The following is a 25699-nucleotide window of genomic DNA, read 5'->3' as shown; positions in this document are numbered from 1 at the left end:
GACGCGGGATGTACAGGAAGAGAGAAGGGATGTAGAGGAAGAGAGGAGGTATGTACAGGAAGAGTGGAGGGATGTACAGGAAGAGAGGAGGGATGTACAGGAAGAGAGATGGTATGTACTGGAAGAGAGGAGGGATGTACAGGAAGAGAGGAGGGATGTATAGGAAGAGAGGAGGGATGTACAGGAAGAGAGATGGTTTGTACAGGAAGAGAGGAGGGATTTACAAAAAGAGAGATGGTATGTACCGGAAGAGAGATGGTATGTACAGGAAGAGAGGAGGGATGTACAGGAAGAGAGGAGGGATGTATAGGAAGAGAGGAGGGATGTACAGGAAGAGAGGCAGGATGTACAGGAAGAGAGGAGGGATGTACAGGAAGAGAGATGGTATGTACAGGATGAGAGGCGGGATGTACAGAAAGAGAGATGGTATGTACAGGAAGAGAGGAGGGATATATATGAAGAGAGGAGGGATGTACAGGAAGAGAGGCGGTATGTACAGGAAGAGAGAATGGATGTACAGGAAGAGAGGAGGGATGTTCAGGAAGAGAGATCGTATGTACAGGAAGAGAGGAGGGATATATAGGAAGAGAGGAGGGATGTACAGGAAGAGAGGAGGGATGTACAGGAAGAGAGGAGGGATGTACAGGAAAAGAGGCGGGATTACTTTTCTCCATGGCATGCTCTGATTTGGTGACTGAACTTGCACACAGACTGGGTGCTTATAAAACACACGATAATGCACGTCTGCGGGTGGTGCTGTTTAAATGTTTAAATTTCCTATAGAAGGAGGCTATATGGTTCGCGTCTCGAAAACACCGCAATATCACGTGGGAGAATAATAAAATATAACTATTCCAAGATTACTCAGCAGAGCTCACAAAAGCTAGGAAAGTGTTTTCACCGCTATGCTCACGACTATTTCTGCGGAATAGGAAATTTGCCCTTTTTTATCTTGCGAGACTGCGGCTATATAACAGGACTGCTTTCGTGGATTTCTTATCTGTGGCGGATGTGGATGTGTACCTTCAAGAGGAAGAGGAGAGTCGTGGAAACTTTTCGGAAGCAACAGATCCATGAATGTCTCTGACGCAGTTTTTTTTCCCTGTCTCCTGAGTAGAACTTTTCTACGCCTCAATCAGCTTCAGCTAATTGATGTTCTCTCATGTTTTCCTTTTTGGAGTTATCGTTTATATCCTCCTTGTATGATGTCTATACAGTGGCGTAACTTCATCCCAGTTGAACGGAGGCAAGATAAATGTCGGTGCCCCCCCCCAAATTAAAATGTACCACCCCCCCAGCACCTATGCCAGCCCCAGCACCTGCCCCCTATGCAGTTCCCCCAGTAGTGGTCCCCCTGTGCAATGCCCTCTGTAAAGGTCCCCCTATGTAGTGCCCCCCAGTAATGGTCCCCCAATGCAGTACCTCCAGTAGTGGTTCCCCCTTTGCAGTGCCCCAGTAGTAAGGGCCCCTGTAGTGCCCCCAGTAGTAACCCCCTGTAGTGCTCCCAGTAGTAAGCCCCCTGTAGTAAACTCCCTGTAGTGCCCCCAGTAATGCCCCCTGTATAAGCCCCCAGTAATGCCCCCTGTAGCAAGTCCCCAGTAATACCCCCTGTAGCAAGTCCCCAGTAATGCCCCCTGTAGAAAGCCCCCTGTAGAAAGCCCCCAGTAATGCCCCCTGTAGTAAGCCCCAGTAATGCCCCCTGTAGTAAGCCCCCTGTAATGCCCCCTGTAGTAAGTCCCCTGTAATGCCCCCTGTAGTAAGCCCCCGTAATTCCCCCCCTCAGGATCACTCAGCACCAACAATATTGCAACGGACCAACTTAAGTAGTTAGGGACACAGATCCCTTCACAGCTTCCAATCTATATAAAATACATTTCTCACTGGTTCTATTATCTATATCCAAAATGATTGACAGTTGGCAATTTTTACCACTATCGGCTTTAGGACGTATTGCATTGATCAAATCCATAATCTTCCCCAAGATATTGTATGTTATGCAAAAGCTACCAATTAGATTATCTATTTCTGATATTAGGAAATTAACAAAATTATTTCAGAGATTTATTTGGAAAAATGGGAAGTGAAGAATAGCGCGCCCTTATTTACAATTGTCGCTGAAAGACGGAGGCTGGAATTTACCAGACCTCCTACATTTTTCTAATTAAATATTTTTTAGCTATATTACTGATTGGTTATATGAGAGAAGTGTGTATACATCATATCAACTGGCTTGTGCAGTTGATGGAAAAAGAGGTTTGTGGAGCTCTGTACTCAGAGATCATCAGTGGAACACTGGCAGCTGACACAAGGGGCTTCCTGCCTAAATACCCCCCCCCCAAAAAAACAGAAAATAGAATAGAAATATGTGTCTGTGCCTGAAATCACTGAAACATATACAACAAACCGAAAATAATAGCTAGAAATAGATTTATTATCACAATAGCAACCGTGAATCTTACTAATAGAACTGCATTTCCTAAAATCAACATAAAATCACATAACAGGAACAGTGTAACATTCTGCACCAGTGCTGAAGGGTTTGTGCTGTTCCCTGGGGGACAAAATTAATAAATTATCTATAATATTGCAGAAGTAGATGATTCAACATATAAATCCCATAAAAAGATGGAAATTGAATACTTGTATTATAGAAGCCTGGAAACAGGATATACTGTCCTTATCACATAATGATACATTTTCCAACACTATGATACTACTCTACGTACTTTACAATCAGCTTCTTTACAAGAAGTCCATGTAAAAACGATATACAGGGCATACATATCTCAGGCGCAGAGAGAACATTATGTTTTAGAATAAACGGGCTCCTGTCCAAAATGCTCACACTCTTCAGCCACATTTTACCATAACTTTTGGGGTTGTGGATGTATTAGACGGTTTTGGTACAAAATACTTGCTCTCATTAAGTCCAATTTTCTTATTAGGTGGACTCTAGATCCCGTAGTCTTTCTATGTGCAAATTTTACATCCTGGGACTTGGATAATTAAAAAAAAAAAAAAAACATTTATTTCCATTCTTAACAGTCTTAGGCCCTCATTCAGAGCCGCTCGCTAGCGGCCGTACGCTCGTTCCAAGCGATGTTCGCACATCTGCGCATGCGTACGGTTTTTAGTACGCATGCGCGAACCAGTCAGTGCGGCCAAAAATCGTTTGTACGCTATATAGCGAGTGCCTGCTATTTTGAGTGAGAATGAGGCGTATGTGGGTGGTAACAGGGGAAGGTGTTTGAAAACGGGGAGTGGAGATCCGAACGCAGGCGTGCTTACAGGTCAAAACGGGCGTTTTATGGGTGTGCATAATTAATACAGCAGCGTCATTGACCACGTCACTTGGTTTTTTTTAACTCAGAACTGCTCGCAAAATAGCGGTTGAAAAAACCAACCACAAGAATAGCGAGCAGTTCATATGCTGTACGATGTACTCGATTAATCTAATAAATAGCGGACATGACGTATGGTGCGAGCGGCCAGGGGGCGTTTTTATCAAATAAACGAGCGTATGTTTTGCTCGCTCGTTCAGACTTAGAGGTGTGAACAGACTGCAATGTGCGAACTGATCATTTGAATAGCCACCCCTTGTTTTTGAACGAACGACCGCAAATAGCGAACGGCTCTGAATCAGGCCATTAGTTACAGTAGCTTAAAAGGTGATACTCAAATCGTGGATTTCGAAATCTTCTCCAACCTTAACACAAGTACATCAACTGCTCCTTAAAAATCTATACTTTGACCGCTACTCGACCCTCCCTGATATAGAAAAAGGTGTTACATGCTTTTATTACAAATGGAGTCCATATATAACAACCTTATCGACAGAAACCCAGACAGATATTTAAGATTTTTGAGAATACAGATTGGTATTTGCATACAAAAATAACTGAATCTTTTTGAAATAATAACATTTTATTTATTTAGGTACGATATATCAACTAGAGTGATTATAAAATTCTATGTTGTAATTTTTCGGAAATTGATGAAACACTGTTTGACATTGTGAGATCCACTTAGATGTGATGTTACTATTTCTTTCTTTCTTTTCCTTTTTTTTTAAATTCTTTTTGTTGTTTTTTTCTCTTCTCTTTCCATCTCTACCAATAGAGATTCAATACTATCTGCTAATGTTTTGATAAATTACTATCTGATTATGTAGAATTGATATTTTGTATTTGTTTCTTTTTTTTGTATTGGAAGATATTTTGGTATGATATACTATTAGCATTGTTCTTTTTGCTTGATTCAGTATATATACTTTCCAAATGTTGGTGTAATTTGATACATGTTCAATATTTATCTATGTATTGATTATACTTATCTCTAAAAAAATCAATAAATATATAATACAAAAAAAAATAATTATATAATTTTTTGATTCCGAAGTAAATTTATGACGGAGAAGGGGAGGGGAGGAGAGGAGGCATTTACAAAAAATATTAACTGATTCACATCAGTCTTTGCCCCAGAAGAATCCTTGAGTGCCATGCCTGCTGCTGCTGGGAGTGGATTTTCTAATCCCAGAAGGGGACCAGGAAGACTTTTAGTAGTGCATTTAAAACAATTGACTGTTATATAATCCTTTGCAAAGCTTCCACATGAAAAGCATTTCCAAACCTGTACAAGGACATTAAAAAAACATAGTTATTTATTTATTATTTATTACCAGTTATTTATAAAGCGCACACATATTCCACAGCGCTTTATTTGTCCATTCACATCACTCCCTGCCCCAGTGGAGCTTACAATCTATATTCCCTACCACATGCTCACATTTAGTGGCCTTCAAACTGCCGTTGTACCCACTGTCCACTTAACCAGAGCAGATATGTGGTCAAGCGGAACAGAGCAGCAAATGCAACATTTCAGATTTAAGAGGCCTATTCATCATTACTAAAAATTATCTGGAGGTAACTAGGTTTATAACTTGCATGGAGTTCTACCTAATTACCGGAGGAATTCATCATTCCTCCTCTCCACCAGTATCTATTCTGAAAAGCTGTAATTTTTGCGATGACAGCTTTTTGGGAAATAGATACTTTTCCCTACCTGCTCTAACTTACCGCAGCTATAATCAGTGCTGCGCATGCACCATTACATCCGTAAAAGCAGTGCACGCGCAGCACTACCTACAGCTGTGATAATTCTGTCCCCCCCAACCTCCCCCTCCGTTCACCTCCCCCTTGTCCCCCACTTACCTGGCTGCTGTAGCCACCTCTGGCTCCGGCTGCTGTGCTGACACTGTGTTGTCCCGAAAGAACATAGTAAAGTTTAGAAAAAAAAAAATTATTTTTTTCTTTTTCTAAACTTTACTGTGTTCTGCCGGGAGAACACAGTGTCAGCACAGCAGCCGGTGCCTGAGAAGTGACCAGAGTGATGGAGGGAGCCGGCGGGGGACCTGCCCAGCTGACAGCAGGTAAGTGTAACCCGCTATACACCACCTGAGAATGGCGTATAGTAACACCATCAAATTTCGAAATACATAATTTTCAGAATTTGATGAATAGTATAATTTCCATATCCTCATACTAATATACTAATGTACCCATACTAATGCACTAATGTATGGGGAAGGTGTGAAAATGAATGCAGGCAGACTTAACACAGGAGATATCACTAATATCTCCTGGTTAAGTGTCTTCATGAATACAAAATAATGGTAAATTAATGAAAATGTCCTTAAAAACATTATTTTAGTGTTGATGAATAGGCCCCTAAGTCTTATGTTGTGTCTTTCTTGAGAATTCTTGAGCACCATGCCTGCTGCTGGGAGTGGATTTTCATCCCAGAAGGGATGAAGACATTGTTTCATCTTCCCAGCGGACACAGATCTGAAGAGATGTAAATAACTACTGGCAGGAAAAAGAGGCAATTTGGAGGCCCTTACACAAAACTGCCTTTGCTTTACTTGAGCTGCCCACCCTCTAGTGTGTACTCAGAAAGAGTTTTCAGCACAGCCGGGAACCTTGTCAGTGATCGGCCTGAGACTACTTCCCCAAAATGTGGAATAGATGATGTCCATCAAAATGAACTACAAATTCTACGAGAGAGACCTTTACCGTCAATTACATGCAAAAATTACAGAGGCACCTGTAATGGTGGATTCCAGCGGGGACAAATTAATATTGTGTGAAGGGGAATATTGTATACATCACCCCAGATTATACCATCACCCAAGCCTATATCGTCATCCCATCCTGTGTTGTGTATAAATTACAGCTGCTGCTCCCTGTTAGATCGGGGATTCATTGTCCACTTTAGTGGATGTGAGCTCCATTCTAGTCCATATCATCACCACACCCTACACATCTTCTGACCTGGGCTACAGGAGGAGCAGCTGCACTCTGGAATACGGCTGCATGGAGTTACCCCTCTGACTCACTGAAATTCAGGTAGAGGGGCCATGGGTACTATAATCAGAGAACACAGTTTTAGCTGCTTTATTCCATTTTTTAAACCATATGCTCTAATTTCACTTTTTGAAAATGTTTATGCAAATCTCAGCTGAGGCGTTTGTGATGTCATGGCTAACGCGCACACAGAAAATAAGCCACATTGATTGATTGGATTAATTTTTTTGGGCACTTGGGGGGGAGAGCACTCTGAACGAGGCAGCAGCCCCTTGATAAATGACACAGGCAGCACCGCTGTGCAGCTACGTTGCTCCCATTTAGAATGTAAGCTCTTGCGAGCAGGGCCCTCTACCCTGTTATGCTTCTCCTTACTTTACTTTCATCTACTTCTTACCAACCACTAGGGCACCTAACACTTGGCTGCTTATGCTCTGTTGCTTATCTGGGTGTTATGGTCGCTAATGTAGCCATATATATTATCCATGTCCTTGTCCTGTATTGTATTGTTCTGTAAGTCGCTTTTTTGGTTATGTACAATGTAAGGCGCTGCGGAACACTTGTGGCGCCATATAAATAAACGATAATAATAATAAGTGGGGTAATGCGCACACAGACACACACACAGAAAAAAAATGATTTCTTTATTTTTTTCACACTGGGGGGGAAGAGCACCCCTGATGGACAGAGCACCCCTGATGGACAGAGCACCCCCCTGATGGACAGAGCACCCCTGATGGACAGAGCACCCCCCTGATGGACAGAGCACCCCTGATGGACAGAGCACCCCCCTGATGGACAGAGCACCCCCCTGATGGACAGAGCACCCCTGATGGATAGAGCACCCCCCTGATGGACAGAGCACCCCTGATGGACAGAGCACCCCCCGGATAACACAGCAGCACCCCTGATGGACAGAGCATCCCCCTGATGGACAGAGCACCCCCCTGATGGACAGAGCACCCCCCTGATGGACAGAGCACCCCCCTGATGGACAGAGCACCCCCCTGATGGACAGAGCACCCCTGATGGACAGAGCACCCCCCTGATGGACAGAGCACCCCTGATGGACAGAGCACCCCCCTGATGGACAGAGCACCCTTGATGGACAGAGCACCCCCCTGATGGACAGAGCACCCCCGGACAACACAGCAGCACCCCTGATGGACAGAGCACCCCCCTGATGGACAGAGCACCCCCCTGATGGACAGAGCACCCCTGATGGACAGAGCACCCCCCTGATGGACAGAGCACCCCTGATAGACAGAGCACCCCCCTGATGGACAGAGCACCCCCCTGATGGACAGAGCACCCCTGATGGACAGAGCACCCCCCTGATGGACAGAGCACCCCTGATGGACAGAGCACCCCCCTGATGGACAGAGCACCCCTGATGGACAGAGCACCCCCCGGACAACACAGCAGCACCCCTGATGGACAGAGCACCCCCCGGACAACACAGCAGCACCCCTGATGGACAGAGCACCCCTGATGGACAGAGCACCCCCCTGATGGACAGAGCACCCCTGATGGACAGAGCACCCCCCTGATGGACAGAGCACCCCTGATGGACAGAGCACCCCCCTGATGGACAGAGCACCCCCCTGATGGACAGAGCACCCCTGATGGACAGAGCACCCCCCTGATGGACAGAGCACCCCCCTGATGGACAGAGCACCCCTGATGGACAGAGCACCCCCCGGATAACACAGCAGCACCCCTGATGGACAGAGCATCCCCCTGATGGACAGAGCACCCCCCTGATGGACAGAGCACCCCCCTGATGGACAGAGCACCCCCCTGATGGACAGAGCACCCCTGATGGACAGAGCACCCCCCTGATGGACAGAGCACCCCTGATGGACAGAGCACCCCCCTGATGGACAGAGCACCCTTGATGGACAGAGCACCCCCCTGATGGACAGAGCACCCCCGGACAACACAGCAGCACCCCTGATGGACAGAGCACCCCCCTGATGGACAGAGCACCCCCCTGATGGACAGAGCACCCCTGATGGACAGAGCACCCCCCTGATGGACAGAGCACCCCTGATAGACAGAGCACCCCCCTGATGGACAGAGCACCCCCCTGATGGACAGAGCACCCCTGATGGACAGAGCACCCCCCTGATGGACAGAGCACCCCTGATGGACAGAGCACCCCCCTGATGGACAGAGCACCCCTGATGGACAGAGCACCCCCCGGACAACACAGCAGCACCCCTGATGGACAGAGCACCCCCCGGACAACACAGCAGCACCCCTGATGGACAGAGCACCCCTGATGGACAGAGCACCCCCCTGATGGACAGAGCACCCCTGATGGACAGAGCACCCCCCTGATGGACAGAGCACCCCTGATGGACAGAGCACCCCCCGGACAACACAGCAGCACCCCTGATGGACAGAGCACCCCCCGGACAACACAGCAGCACCCCTGATGTACAGAGCACCCCTGATGGACTGCAGTGACACAGGAGCCACTGAACCCCCCTCTTCTGTCTGCAGCACAGCTCCTGGTATATAGAGTAACACAGCCCTTATGGGCAACAGACACAGCCCAGCCCAGCACAGCAGCCAGCCCTAGTATGGACGGAGTGGACAACAGCCAGCCGCTATGACAAGTGACAACAGCCAGCCCCTATGACAAGTGACAACAGCCAGCCCCTATGACAAGTGACAACAGCCAGCCAGCCCCTATAACAAGTGACAACAGCCAGCCAGCCGCTATGACATGTGACAACATCCAGCCAGCCCCTATGACATGTGACAATAGCCAGCCAGCCCCTATGACAAGTGACAATAGCCAGCCAGCTGCTATGACAAGTGACAATAGCCAGCCCCTATGACAAGTGACAACAGCCAGCCAGCCCCTGACATGTGACAATAGCCAGCCAGCCCCAATGACATGTGACAACAGCCAGCCAGCCGCTATGACAAGTGACAACAGCCAGCCAGCCCCTATGACATGTGACAATAGCCAGCCAGCCGCTATGACAAGTGACAACAGCCAGCCAGCCCCTATGACATGTGACAATAGCCAGCCAGCCGCTATGACAAGTGACAACAGCCAGCCAGCCCCTATGACAAGTGACAACAGCCAGCCCCTATGACAAGTGACAATAGCCAGCCAACCCCTATGACAAGTGACAACATCCGGCCAGCCCTTATGACAAGTGACAACAGCCAGCCCCTATGACAAGTGACAATAGCCAGCCAGCCTCTGACAAGTGACAACAGCCAGCCCCTATGACAAGTGACAACATCCAGCCAGCCGCTATGACAAGTGACTATAGCCAGCCAGCCCCTATGACAAGTGACTATAGCCAGCCAGCCCCTATGACAAGTGACAATAGCCAGCCAGCCCCTATGACAAGTGACAACAGCCAGCCAGCCCCTATGACATGTGACAATAGCCAGCCAGCCCCTATGACAAGTGACAACATCCAGCCAGCCCCTATGACAAGTGACTATAGCCAGCCAGCCCCTATGACAAGTGACTATAGCCAGCCAGCCCCTATGACAAGTGACAATAGCCAGCCAGCCCCTATGACAAGTGACAACATCCAGCCAGCCCCTATGACAAGTGACAACAGCCAGCCCCTATGACAAGTGACAATAGCCAGCCAACCCCTATGACAAGTGACAACAGCCAGCCAGCCCTTATGACAAGTGACAACAGCCAGCCCCTATGACAAGTGACAATAGCCAGCCAGCCTCTGACAAGTGACAACAGCCAGCCCCTATGACAAGTGACAACATCCAGCCAGCCCCTATGACAAGTGACTATAGCCAGCCAGCCCCTATGACAAGTGACTATAGCCAGCCAGCCCCTATGACAAGTGACAATAGCCAGCCAGCCCCTATGACAAGTGACAACATCCAGCCAGCCCCTATGACAAGTGACAACAGCCAGCCCCTATGACAAGTGACAATAGCCAGCCAGCCTCTGACAAGTGACAACAGCCAGCCAGCCCCTATGACAAGTGACAACAGCCAGCCAGCCCCTATGACAAGTGACAACAGCCAGCCAGCCCCTATGACAAGTGACAACAGCCAGCCAGCCTCTGACAAGTGACAACAGCCAGCCCCTATGACAAGTGACAACAGCCAGCCCCTATGACAAGTGACAACAGCCAGCCCCTATGCAGTATGAACATTAAGCAGCCAGCCCCTGACAAGTGTTTACAGTAGCCAGCTCCTTAAACACACAGCAATAGCACAGCACAGCTCCCTTCTTCCTCTTCTCTCCACAGCCAGAATGAAAATGGCGGCGATGGCGGGACCTTTAATACAATCCAAAACACGCAAGAATCCGACAGCGGGATGATGACGTTTTGCCTCGTTTTGAGATCCGTGTCATGCGGGAAAACCCGAGCCGACTCGGTTGTCAGCTGGGATCACTAAGTTATATATATAAAACCCTGTGTTGACCGGCACACCTCCACTTGCCCTGGTGCCTTTTGCTGGTGGCATGAAATTCATGTAATAACGTACGACACTCAGTGACTCACAACAGACTCAGTGTATGATAAGTCATCGTCTCAGGGCTGTGCGCCCATTATCAAGACATCACGTGAGACAAGACATTGTGGGCGGGATGTATGACACCTCGCATTAGTGATACGATGCGTCTCAACGCTCTTCGCATGCATGCTGGCGCTGGTAAGGCCGATATGCATGACGATCAACGCAAAGGACCATTCACTCAGTAAGAGCGGCCCTCTGCAATGGAGGAACTTCTGGGTCTATGACCCAGAAGCCTCTTTGGAGTCCTTCTGTGCAGAAGGACGCTGGCACCGCAGGGGTTGCTGGGAGGGTTCTGATTGGATCCCTCTCTCAGCACTCTCCTGATAGAAGCCCATAAACTTCTATGGGTAACGCCGGCAATCAGAAAGATGGCATAACCCACCCAAGTCCCAGAGTGCATCACATTCCAGGACTTGGTGCATATAAGAAATGCGATCAGACACCCATTTTGGGGGATTTGACCATATTTCTCCCTTTGCTGCATCCTGTCCTTTGTGAGTCCCTGAATGCTGTCTGTTATTACTTGGACTAATTATATATATATATACTAGGGGTGTGCACCGGCCACTTTTCGTGTTTTGTGTTTTGGTTTTGGATCTGGATCTTTCTTCGTGTTTTGGATCTGGATTGGTTTTGCCAAAACCACCCTTCCGTGTTTTGGGTTCTGGGTTTTGTGTTTTGGATCTGTATTTTTTTTTAAAAAAGCATAAAAACAGCTAAAACCACAGAATTTGTAGGTTTTTCTGCTCCTATGCTATTATTAACCTCAATAACCTTAATTTCCACTCATTTCCAGTCTATTCTGAACACCTCACACCTCACAATAGTGTTTTTATGTCCAAAACGTTGCACCGAGGTAGCTGGATGACTATGCTAAGCGACACGAGTGGGCGGCACAAACACGTGACCCATCTAGGCGTGAAACTGCAGTGGCAGACAGGATGGCAGTTTGAAAAACTAGGCCCCAAACTGTACATAATGCAAAGAAAAAAAAGAGGTGCAAGATGGAATTGTCCTTGGGCCCTCCCACCCACCCTTATGTTGTATAAACAGGACATGCACACTTTAACAAACCAATCATTTCAGCGCCAGGGTCTGCCACACAACTGTGGCTGAAATGATTGGTTCGTTTGGGCCCCCACAAAACAAGCTGGCAATTAATGTGTCCCTGCACAAACTGGCTCTATGGAGGCAAGATGTCATCCTCATCCTCCTCATCCACCGATTCCTCACCCTCTTCAGTGTGTACATCCTCATCCTCACAAAGTATTAACTCGTCCCCACTTGAATCCACCACCACAGGTCCCTCTGTACCTTCTGGAGGCTGGTCTCCCTGGAAGAGCTGATAATTCATTTTGATGAACATCATCTTCTCCACATTCTGTGGAAGCAACCTCCTACGCCTTTCGCTGACAAGGTTCCCGGCTGCACTAAACACTCTTTCGGAGTACACACTGGAGGGGGGGCAACTCAGGTAAAATAGAGCCAGTTTGTACAGGGGCCTCCAAATTGCCTCTTTTTCCTGCCAGTACAGGTATGGACTGTCTGCCATGCCTACTTGGATGCTGTCACCGATGTAATCCTCCACCATTCTGTCAATGGTGACAGTATCATATGCAGTGACAGTAGACATGTCAGAAATTGTTGCCAGGTCCTTCAGTCCGGACCAGATGTCCAAACTTGGTCCTGCCTGTCCTGCATCACCGCCAGCGGGTTGCTTAGGATACCTAAGTTTTTTCCTGGCAGCCCCAGTTGCAGGAGAAAATGAAGAAGGAGCTGTTGACGTGTCACGTTCCGCTTCAGCTGACAGTGTGTTCACCAGCAGGTCTTTGCACCTCTGCAGGCTTGTGTCGGCCGGAAAGAGAGACACCACATAGGCTTTAAACCTAGGATCGAGCACGGTGGCCAAAATGTAGTGGTCTGATTTCAACAGATTGACCACCCTGGAATCCTGGCAAAGCGAATGAAGGGCTTCATCCACAAGTCCCACATGCCGAGCGGAATCGCTCCGTCTTAGCTCCTCCTTCACTTTCTCCAGCTGCTTCTGCAAAAGCCTGATGAGGGGAATGACCTGACTCAAGCTGGCAGTGTCTGAACTGACTTCACGTGTGGCAAGTTCGAAGGGCTGGAGAACCTTGCACAACACGGAAATCATTCTCCACTGCGCTTGAGTCAGGTGCATACCCCCTCCTTTGCCTATGTCATAGGTGGATGTATAGGCTTGTATGGCCTTTTGCTGCTCCTCCATCCTCTGAAGCATATAGAGGGTTGAGTTCCACCGTGTCACAACCTCTTGCTTCAGGTGATGGCGGGGCAGGTTCAAGAGTGTTTGCTGGCGCTCCAGTCTTCGGCACGCAGTCGCTGAATGGCGAAAGTGGCCAGAAATTTTTCGGGCCACCCAAAGCGTCTCCTGCACGCCCCTGTCGCTTTTCAGAAAATTCTGCACCACCAAGTTTATTGTGTGAGCAAAACATGGGACGTGCTGGAATTTGCCCAGATGTAATGCCCGCACAATATTGGTGGCGTTGTCAGATATCACAAATCCCCAGGAGAGTCTAAGTGGGGTAAGCCACTGGGCGATGATTTCCCTCAGTTTCTCTAAGAGGTTGTCGGCGGTGTGCCTCTTACTGAAACCGGTGATACACAGCGTAGCCTGCCTTGTAACGAGCTGGCGTTTCTGAGATGCTGCTACTGGTGACGCTGCTGCTGTTGCTGCGTAAGGTGATACATCTACCCAGTGGGCTGTCACAGTCATATAGTCCTTAGTCTGCCCTGTTCCACTTGTCCACATGTCCGTGGTTAAGTGGACATTGTGTACAACGGCATTTTTCAGGACACTGAGGACACTTTTTCTGACGTTTCTGTACAGTCTCGGTATCGCCTGCCTAGTGAAGTGGAATCTAGACGGGATTTGGAACCGGGGACACACTACCTCCATCAATTGTCTAAATCCCACTGCACTAATGGCGGATACCGGACGCACGTCTAACACCAACATAGCAGTCAAGGCCTCAGTTATACGTTTTGCTTCAGGATGACTGCTGTCGTACTTCATCCTCCTCGCTAAGGACTGTTGGAGGGTCAATTGTTTAGTAAAAGTAGTGGTGTTCCTACTTCCTCTCTGGGATGATGAACGACTCCCAGCAGCAGCAACAGCAGCAGCGGCAGCAGTAGGCGTAGCAATGCAGGATCCTCCAGAGGAATCCCGGATAGGAGAGTCAGTCATGCCAGTGACATGGCCTGCAGGACTACTTCCGATCCTGACTAAGGAGGAAATTGACGAGGAGGGAGTTGACGGTGTGGTTTGCAGGCGCTTGGATACAACAGGACAACGGGATTTAGGTGTCCCTGGACTGCTTACGGTCTTAGCCAAAGTTTCTGAACTTGACAGTAACTTTTTATGAACGCGCTGCAGGTGCCGTATAAGGGAGGATGTTCCTAGGTGGTTGACGTCCCTACCCCTACTTATTTCACCTTTACATATGGTACATATGGCAAGACAGTTGTTGTCCGGATTTGGATAGAAATATTGCCAGACCAAAGAGGTGGAATGTTTGGTCTTCTGCCCAGGCATGACCGTGATGGGCTTTTTCATCCCACGGACAACAACTGTCTCCCCCGGAGCCTGATTTAAACAAACCACATCACCATCAGAATCCTCCTCGCCAACTTCCTCCTCAGCGCCAGCTACACCAGTATCCTCATCCTGTTGTACTTCAACAGTGACATCTTCAATTTGCATATCAGCAAGTGGACTGTGGGTGCTCCTTTCAGCACTTGCAGGGGGCATGCAAATGGTGGAAAGAGCCACCTCTTCCCGTCCAGTGCTGGGAAGGTCAGGCATCGCAACCACCACCACACTTGGACTCTCCTTGGGGATTTGTGATATCTTCTTAGAAAGCACAGTTCTTCGCTGTGCTTTTGCCAGCTTAACTCTTTTGATTTTTTTAGTGGGAGGAGGGCTTCCATCGTCATGTGAAGCTGAACCACTAGTCATGAACATACTAGGGATCGACCTTAGCCGTTCCTTGCCACTCCGTGTCGTAAATGGCATATTGGCAAGTTTACGTTTCTCTTCAGCTGATTTAAATGTCTTTTTCAAGGTCATTTTCCTGAACTTTGCCATTTGGGATTGTATGTGCCCTCTACTATGACATTGGGCATCGGCCTTGGCAGACGACGTTGATGGCATGTTATCGTCTATGTCATGACTAGTGGCAGCAGCTTCAGCACTAGGAGGAAGTGGTTCTTGATCTTTCTCTATTTTATTTTTATCGGAGAAAGTTTGGTCCTCCATTTATGTTATATCGATTTGATATATACGTGCGGCTAAACACAGAAAATAATTTTTTTTTTGGTTTGGACTGGAGTGTACTTTGTGGGTTACAGCACCCTTTAACGGTCAAGCCAGCCGGCCCTTTACTTATGACACAGGCGCACTCTTGGCACTACTTTGTTGATGCACGTGCGGCTACTGCGCACACAATTCACAAACACAGAAAATAATTTTTTTTTGGTTTGGCCTGGAGTGTACTTTCGGGGGTTACAGCACCCTTTAACGGTCAAGCCAGCCGGCCCTTTACTTATGACACAGGCGCACTCTTGGCACTACTTTGTTGATGCACGTGCGGCTACTGCGCACACAATTCACAAACACAGAAAATAATTTTTTTTTGGTTTGGACTGGAGTGTACTTTCGGGGGTTACAGCACCCTTTAACGGTCAAGCCAGCCGGCCCTTTACTTATGACACAGGCGCACGCTTGGCACTACTTTGTTGATGCACGTGTGGCTACTGCGCACACAATTCACAAACACAGAAAATAATTTTTTTTTTGGTTTGGACTGGAGTGTACTTTCGGGGGTTACAGCACCCTTAACGGTCAAGCCAGCCGGCCCTTTACTTATGACACAGGCGCACGCTTGGCACTACTTTGTTGATGCACGTGCGGCTACTGCGCACACAATTCATAAACACAGAAAATAATTTTTTTTTTGGTTTGGACTGGAGTGTACTTTCGGGGGTTACAGCACCCTTAACGGTCAAGCCAGCCGGCCCTTTACTTATGACACAGGCGCACGCTTGGCACTACTTTGTTGATGCACGTGTGGCTACTGCGCACACAATTCACAAACACAGAAAATAATTTTTTTTTTGGTTTGGACTGGAGTGTACTTTCGGGGGTTACAGCACCCTTAACGGTCAAGCCAGCCGGCCCTTTACTTATGACACAGGCGCACGCTTGGCACTACTTTGTTGATGCACGTGCGGCTACTGCGCACACAATTCACAAACACAGAAAATAATTTTTTTTTTGGTTTGGACTGGAGTGTACTTTCGGGGGTTACAGCACCCTTAACGGTCAAGCCAGCCGGCCCTTTACTTATGACACAGGCGCACGCTTGGCACTACTTTGTTGATGCACGTGTGGCTACTGCGCACACAATTCACAAACACAGAAAATAATTTTTTTTTTGGTTTGGACTGGAGTGTACTTTCGGGGGTTACAGCACCCTTAACGGTCAAGCCAGCCGGCCCTTTACTTATGACACAGGCGCACGCTTGGCACTACTTTGTTGATGCACGTGCGGCTACTGCGCACACAATTCACAAACACAGAAAATAATTTTTTTTTGGTTTGGACTGGAGTGTACTTTGGGGGTTACAGCACCCTTTAACGGTCAAGCCAGCCGGCCCTTTACTTATGACACAGGCGCACGCTTGGCACTACTTTGTTGATGCACGTGCGGCTACTGCGCACACAATTCACAAACACAGAAAATAATTTTTTTTTTGGTTTGGACTGGAGTGTACTTTCGGGGGTTACAGCACCCTTAACGGTCAAGCCAGCCGGCCCTTTACTTATGACACAGGCGCACGCTTGGCACTACTTTGTTGATGCACGTGCGGCTACTGCGCACACAATTCACAAACACAGAAAATAATTTTTTTTTTGGTTTGGACTGGAGTGTACTTTCGGGGGTTACAGCACCCTTAACGGTCAAGCCAGCCGGCCCTTTACTTATGACACAGGCGCACGCTTGGCACTACTTTGTTGATGCACGTGCGGCTACTGCGCACACAATTCACAAACACAGAAAATAATTTTTTTTTTGGTTTGGACTGGAGTGTACTTTCGGGGGTTACAGCACCCTTAACGGTCAAGCCAGCCGGCCCTTTACTTATGACACAGGCGCACGCTTGGCACTACTTTGTTGATGCACGTGCGGCTACTGCGCACACAATTCACAAACACAGAAAATAATTTTTTTTTGGTTTGGACTGGAGTGTACTTTGGGGGTTACAGCACCCTTTAACGGTCAAGCCAGCCGGCCCTTTACTTATGACACAGGCGCACGCTTGGCACTACTTTGTTGATGCACGTGCGGCTACTGCGCACACAATTCACAAACACAGAAAATAATTTTTTTTTTGGTTTGGACTGGAGTGTACTTTCGGGGGTTACAGCACCCTTAACGGTCAAGCCAGCCGGCCCTTTACTTATGACACAGGCGCACGCTTGGCACTACTTTGTTGATGCACGTGCGGCTACTGCGCACACAATTCACAAACACAGAAAATAATTTTTTTTTTGGTTTGGACTGGAGTGTACTTTCGGGGGTTACAGCACCCTTAACGGTCAAGCCAGCCGGCCCTTTACTTATGACACAGGCGCACGCTTGGCACTACTTTGTTGATGCACGTGCGGCTACTGCGCACACAATTCACAAACACAGAAAATAATTTTTTTTTAGGTTTGGACTGGAGTGTACTTTCGGGGGTTACAGCACCCTTAACGGTCAAGCCAGCCGGCCCTTTACTTATGACACAGGCGCACTCTTGGCACTACTTTGTTGATGCACGTGCGGCTACTGCGCACACAATTCACAAACACAGAAAATAATTTTTTTTTGGTTAGGACTGGAGTGTACTTTCGGGGGTTACAGCACCCTTTAACGGTCAAGCCAGCCGGCCCTTTACTTATGACACAGGCGCACGCTTGGCACTACTTTGTTGATGCACGTGCGGCTACTGCGCACACAATTCACAAACACAGAAAATAATTTTTTTTTTGGTTTGGACTGGAGTGTACTTTCGGGGGTTACAGCACCCTTAACGGTCAAGCCAGCCGGCCCTTTACTTATGACACAGGCGCACGCTTGGCACTACTTTGTTGATGCACGTGCGGCTACTGCGCACACAATTCACAAACACAGAAAATAATTTTTTTTTTGGTTTGGACTGGAGTGTACTTTCGGGGGTTACAGCACCCTTAACGGTCAAGCCAGCCGGCCCTTTACTTATGACACAGGCGCACGCTTGGCACTACTTTGTTGATGCACGTGCGGCTACTGCGCACACAATTCACAAACACAGAAAATATATTATTTTTTTAGCACTTGGGGGGAGCACCCCTGATGGACAGAGCACCCCCTGGACAACACTACAGCACTCCTTTAGGACTGGGACACTGCACAGGACTTTGGAGTGGACACAGCCCCTATGGAGAACTGACTGCACAACACAGTCCAGCCAGCCCCTATGGACTTTGAAGTAGTGGACACAGCCCCTATTAACAACAGCAGCACAGCACAACACAGCCAGCCCCTATGGACTTTGAAGTAGTGGACAACAGCAGCACTACACTACACTACACTACACAGCCCTAACTCCCACCCTCCCTCTTCACTGTCCACAGCCGAGTGAGAAAATGGCGCCGACGTGTGTACCTTATATAGGATCCAAAACCCGCGAGACTCGGAAGGCGGGAAGATGACGTTTTGCCTCGATTTCAGATCCGAGTCAGGCGGGAAAAGTCGAGCCTGACTCGGATCGGACTCGGATCGGGGGGGCTCGGGGGGGTTCGGATTTCAGAAATCCGAACCCGCTCACCCCTAATATATACATATATGTGATGTACTGACTGGCTTGTACAGTGCTGCACCACTAGCACCAGGTCCAGGTGTGTTCGGATTGCTTCGGTGGCCGATTTCCCCGTGGTCAGATAGGACACACCGTGACAGAGAGGCAAGCCTGAATTCCCCTTTTGCAGACACAATGACCAGTCAGGAGGGAAGGTGCAACACAATTTTATTATTTGTTACTAATTAACAACAAATGACAGGAGATATTTACCATTTACAGATGGAATGAAATTAATTACACTATTTATTTATTACCTCCCCGTCATCTACCGGTGACCCCAGCTGGCAAGCAATGTGACACCAACAAGAACCACAATTCCTGCAGAACTTTACCAAAAAAAAACCAAATGAGAGACCTAAATATGAAACCTGCTGGTCTAGCGTGAATCAATGGTGCTCCGCAGTCTATAGCTGTGAGATACAGTCTGTGCTAACGCTTCCTTTTTGCTGAGAAAAACATGGGAAAAAAAACACATACAGGCCAAGCTTGTACTTGTAGTTCTCCAGCTGTAATGGCTAACAGTTCATGCAGAGTAAATGGCCCAAGCTCAATAAAGCACATGCAAGTTAGGCTGGTACTTGTAGTTCTCCAGCTGTAACGGCTAACAGATCACGCAGAGTAAATGGCCCAAGCACAATAAAGCACATGCAAGTTAGGCTGGTACTTGTAGTTCTCCAGCTGTAACGGCTAACAGATCACGCAGAGTAAATGGCCCAAGCACAATAAAGCACATGCAAGTTAGGCTGGTACTTGTAGTTCTCCAGCTGTAACGGCTAACAGATCACGCAGAGTAAATGGCCCAAGCACAATAAAGCACATGCAAGTTAGGCTGGTACTTGTAGTTCTCCAGCTGTAATGGCTAACAGTCTATGCAGAGTAAGAGGCCCAATCACAATATTGCACATGCAGGTTAAACAGGCACTTAGGGAGGCAGTCCTTTATTCAGAGGGGGCTTCTTCCAAAGCAGGGTGCTCTATGCAAATCCCCAGGCAAGCTTCCTCCAGGGACTCACATCCAGCATCAGAGCACCTCTCCTGGCAGATTGGACAGGCAGCCTTCCGGGCTAATGTGAAGTCTGGTAATTGTAATCCAGGGCAAACACAAAAGTTATAGCATCCCTAGTTTTACAGCTCCAAGGGCAACTCCACCACAGCAACTCATTCCAGACAGCACCAGGTGCAGTATTTGTAATCCAGGATAAATGAGAGGGGTTACTGCACCTCTATTTGTACAGATCCGGGGACACTCCACAGCAACTCCTCACAGACAGCACCAGGTGCAGTATTTGTAATCCAGAGTAACACAGGGGCAGACTCTCCCCTATTCTTACAGAAATTCTCCCCAGACTCAGCACTGACAGCCTAGAGGAAGGAATTATATAAACTCTCCCTCACTCTCCTCCCTGTCGGTCCGGCATCTATGAGTGGACAGAGGGGACCCAGCAACAGGCCGCCTACAGGGATCTCTGCCTGGACACCCAGGCTACCAATCAATGGGGCAGGATTTTCCCTCCAAAAAAGAGTCGCTGACCAAGAGGCACTTTCTACCTCCCTGTCTGCACATGCTCAGTAAGATCTGAGGGAGAAAGGTCAGCAAGAGTTCACTGTATTATCCTATGGGGCCAATGGTGCTGTATGATCTTGTATATATATATAAAAAAAAAAATGACAGTGGCTAAAGAACACCTAAGTGTCTCCCTGATTTACTAAGGGGTAAACTATGGGGGTATCACATATATGGGGGTATCACATATATATATATATATATCCTTTTCCAATAAAGCGGCACTCTCAGGCTTTAACGATAGTGCAACAAAAGGTATTTTATTGCATCAACGTTTCGGGGTCTTCCCCCTTCATCAGGACATACATACATAGTGAAAACCAAATAATTTATACTTACAGACAGTGACAATAAACACCTGCAGCGCGCCATCCCGGTCTCCGGTGTCCAGCGTTCTACTTCCGGTTTCCGACTGTGATGTCACACCGGAAGTGATGCTTGCCGGGTCCACAGACTGGCTTGGCTGCTAGGGGTGAAAAATACAAGTGTTTTAACACAGTGTCAGTTGTCCACATTTATGTAGACAGCATATTAAAAAAATAAATAATTAACCAACGGACATTTGCATATTTATATTTGTCACATTATCGTGACTTAATATCTTAATAACTATAAAGCTTTCTTTGTATTATGAAATTAATAAATACCAATACAGTTCAGAAATCCCATAGTACAAGCTCGCCATCTTGTGGTAACACATAATATAGTTATTTACATCCAATATATATCCAATATTTTTAATGATAATTACCTGCTTATGCTGTACCTTGTTATAAATCATTAGTAAATTCATGATATATATATCACTTTTATTGATCAAAGCTTGTACTAACTAATCCTTATATCTTATCATAAAAAAACTATTTAAATTAAGGGCTTTATTCAAACCAAAAGGGCTGACAGTATTTAAAGTAAAAATCCACTTACTTTCAATGTGTAACAATCTTTTTGCACTGTCGCCCCCTCTTATAGTCCAAGGGACATGGTCTATCATGCGGTATCGTAGCATGGCCATGGTATGTTTGGCTTCCATAAAGTGTCTAGCCACAGATTGCTCGCTATTGCCCTGTAATAAGGCTGCTCTATGCTGAGCCATCCTTTCTTTAAATTGTCCCTCCGTCTTGCCCACGTAGTGTAACCCACATGGGCAAGACAGAAGATATACCACAAACCTAGATGTACATGTCAAAGCATGTTTAATCTTGTAAATTTTACCTGAATATGGATGGTTACATTTATCCCCTGTAATCAAATAGCTGCAGGTTACACATCCTAAACACTTATGGCAACCTGCTCTTCTAGCCAGAAAATGTCTATTTAATGTGCCTAAACCAGTAACATCTGTCCGTACTAGTAAATCTTTTAGATTAGCTCCCCTAGAGTAGCTTGGTAATAATTTACTATCCTTTAATATTTTTAACTGCGGATCTGATGTAACTATGGGCCAAAGTTGTTTCGCACCTTTTGTAATCTCCTGACTCTTTCGAGAAAATCGATTGACCCATGGTATAACATTTAATTCCGAACTATCTTTATCCTTCTCTCGCAGTAGTGTCGCCCTATCAACCTGTGTAGCTTTCTTTCTGGCTCCATCAACCAAATTTTTGGGGGGTAACCTCTGTCTAGAAATTTTTTTGACATGTTTTCCAACTGAACATTTCTCTCATTGGGGTCGCTATTTATGCGACAAACTCTGAGAAATTGAGAGTAAGGTAAGCTAGACACCGTCGATCTTGGATGACAACTTTCAAATCTTAATAAAGTATTCCTATCCGTAACTTTTGTGTACATTTTTGTGTAAATTTTGTTATCTCTTACACTCAAATTAACATCCAGGAAATTTATATTATCCACACTCAGTGCCATAGTTAATTTCACTGGACTTGGGGACAAATTGTGTTGTTCGATTAATGATTCCAATGCATCCCTTGTTCCTGACCAAAAAATTAAAAGATCGTCAATATAACGCCAATATTTTAAAATGCATCGATTGGTCTCTTCAGAACCAAAAAATAATGCTTTCTCCACCAGGAACATGTATGCATTGGCGAAAACCGGGGCGGCACAAGATCCCATTGCACACCCCGTTTTCTGAAGAAAAAAATTCCCATCATACACAAAGTAATTATGTGTGAGGGTGAAATATAATAATTTTAGAAAAAATTCTATCTCAGGACCCTTATATAGGACGTTGTCCTCAATCAATGAACGTACCGCCTCTACACCTGCCTGATGTGGAATGCAGGTGTAGAGGCTCACTACGTCAATACTCGCCAGAATGAGATCATCCGGTACTGTATTTATTTGTGCTAAATCACGTAATTGGGTAGAAGTGTCTTTAAGATGGGTAAAAGTATTAACTATGCAAGGTTGTAAAAAAGCATCCAGGTAAATAGCCATTGGTTCACATAAAGAGCCCCTGGCAGAGATTATCGGTCTGCCAGGGGGTTTCTCCATGTTTTTGTGGATTTTTGGAATAATGTAGAAAAGTGGAGATTTAGGACTTTCCACTTGTAATGCTTTTTGCACATCAATTGTTATTATAATATCATGAGATACTGCAGATAACAATAAAGAATTGTGCTCTTTTTTAAATTCTAATGTCGGATCCCGGTCCAACCTCATATAGGTATTACCATCAGCTAAATATCAATATCAAATCAATATCCAAAACTTCCACCCCTCCCCCCTTATCAGCACCTCTGATGGCTATGTCACGTCTATCTTGCATCGATTTAAGAGTAATGCTTTCATTGCGTGATAAATTATTACCAGTTCTTGCTATGTTATGAGGAACCTCTTCCAACATCCTAGAAAATGCTTTTATTGATGGGTTGAAGGATTGGGGATCAAAGGTAGATCACCCCTAGCAGCCAAGCCAGTCTGTGGACCCGGCAAGCATCACTTCCGGTGTGACATCACAGTCGGAAACCGGAAGTAGAACGCTGGACACCGGAGACCGGGATGGCGCACTGCAGGTGTTTATTGTCACTCTGTAAGTATAAATTATTTGGTTTTCACTATGTATGTATGTCCTGATGAAGGGGGAAGACCCCGAAACGTTGATGCAGTAAAATACCTTTTGTTGCACTATCGTTAAAGCCTGAGAGTGCCGCTTTATTGGAAAAGGATACATGGAGGGGTGGCATACCCCAGGGAGAGCACCTCAGCAGGATTTGTTATTGCTCACGACAAGAGTGCCGGTGAACTTGTTAACTATACATATATATATATATATATATATGATCCCCTTGAAGAAGTCCACTAAGAGACGAAACGCGTTGGGTCCTGTACCTCACTGATAGACTCCTTCAACTAAAAACAAAATAAGATATCTATTCACATATAAAAACTGTGGAACACAGCACAGATTCTATTCGACAACCACCCTATGAATACACAATTGGTATTTTGTCTCATTAATTTGTCTACGAAGGGCGTGTGCTACCTACTACCGTTATTCATAGATACAGCAGAGAAAAGGGAGAGAGGTGGTATTTAGGTGCACTAGCCAATTGATAGTGTAATTAAAACATAACTTTTATTAGATATGTACTAGAATATACAACACCTCTAGGGATACATAACGGCGAAGTATTCATATAATATAGATTATAGAAGAAATTAGAGTTAAAAATAATAGGCTAAGGGTCTTCTAACTTCATTGGGTGAATTGATATTAATACCCTCTTCTAAAGAGATCAACTATCCTATCTGTGATCAGATACAATTTAAATATTCATCTTTACTAATTCATAAATTAAATCTCTTCTGTGAGTTTTCAAAGTATATGATTTAAGTGAATAAATATTACACTGATTGACTTGGAATTAAATAGGACCAGCTAAATCCAAATTAACAAGATATAATTCTCTATCGGTTTTTAGCATCCATTTGATATCAATATTGCTTTTATGTTCTTATCCATGCTTTTACTATATTTTCTTGTCTGATTTTGTTGTTTGTTTTGTCGAAGCCAGATTATTGGCTGAGGCAGAATCTGTTTACAATCGGAATTTGCAAGACGCCATTTTGCGACTGATCTCCCAGCGCCATTTTAAGTTACAACTCACGAGCTAAGTAGAGAAGGCAATGTTTTTGGTAATCCTTTTAGAAGCCATGACAGGCCCATTCTGGGGACAACTTTGCATAGAAAAATACCAAAACAAACACAGTATCAGTTAGTAACTAGAAAAACAGCTTCCTGAGAAAAGTAATTAGAAAAAACAATACACCAGGAACTGTGGGTGTTTTTGCATGTAAATTAAGAAACCTCACATGTAGGCAGGTATAGTTGTGGCAATTGAAATATAACCCAGACAATGATCTGCACAATTGAATTTGTAAATAGGCAGAAGAAAACCTTTAGTTTCACTGTCAGACAGGCCGGCACCAGCACACGGCCGGGGGTCTCCACCCTGTTTGGGTGTGAAACTCATTACTAATAACACATTGCATTGTAGTTTTAAGAAAAATATGTTAGTAAGGGATAATATATATGTGTGTGTATATATATATATATATATATATATATACACATATTAAATCCATCATAAATAGACTCACATGCATAAACACCGCACATTGTGCACAGTTGCGCTGTTAACACGATGCACATTAGCGAAAGCATAATGCCCAGCATGCGAACGCTGTTTATTAACTGCATGCGTGCACATCTGCCCCAAGTTACATAAATCTAACTAGCGTCTTTTCCCAAACCCCTAATACTTACACACTGCACACTCACATAAAAGGTTCCATAGCTTCAAAGTGTAATATCCAAGGTTTATTCATTTATTACTAATATTGTGAAATAAAGACTATTTGGTATCTAAGGTTTAATACATGATAAGTAAACCGCGTTCGGTAGCGTACTGATCTACTCTGTCTCAACAGCTTTCCGGTGTCATCGGTGAGAAGATCGCAACATGCATTCTCGAATTATGGACTGCAGAGAATTAAAGCACTAAAATGTACTTTGTAAATGTTACCAGCTTAGTTATGCATGCAGGGGGAATAAGGAGACAACAAGCTTTTGGAGGCTGACCTGTGTCCATTTGAATCAACCTTTTAAATGTCCTGTAACAGAAGCACCGTGACTGAGAACCAATGGAATCATGCCAAACTTGCTTATTGTATTGCTTATCCCTGTAAGGGTATAAATGTGAGTACAGACTCCAATCTGGAGTTTTCTTGCTGATGCTGTAGACGGAGGTTTCTTATGGATGCCGGTAACTGGTCCCAGAGCGCGTGCGTATGTATAACTGTACCTTGGGTCTGTATAATTTCTTTGTGCTAAACTGTCTTTAGATCACAGC

The sequence above is a fragment of the Taudactylus pleione genome, unplaced genomic scaffold (assembly GCF_031769625.1).
Source record: "Taudactylus pleione unplaced genomic scaffold, aTauple2 ptg000681l, whole genome shotgun sequence".
Taxonomy (NCBI): domain Eukaryota; kingdom Metazoa; phylum Chordata; class Amphibia; order Anura; family Myobatrachidae; genus Taudactylus; species Taudactylus pleione.
Note: the sequence above shows the minus strand (reverse complement) of the source record.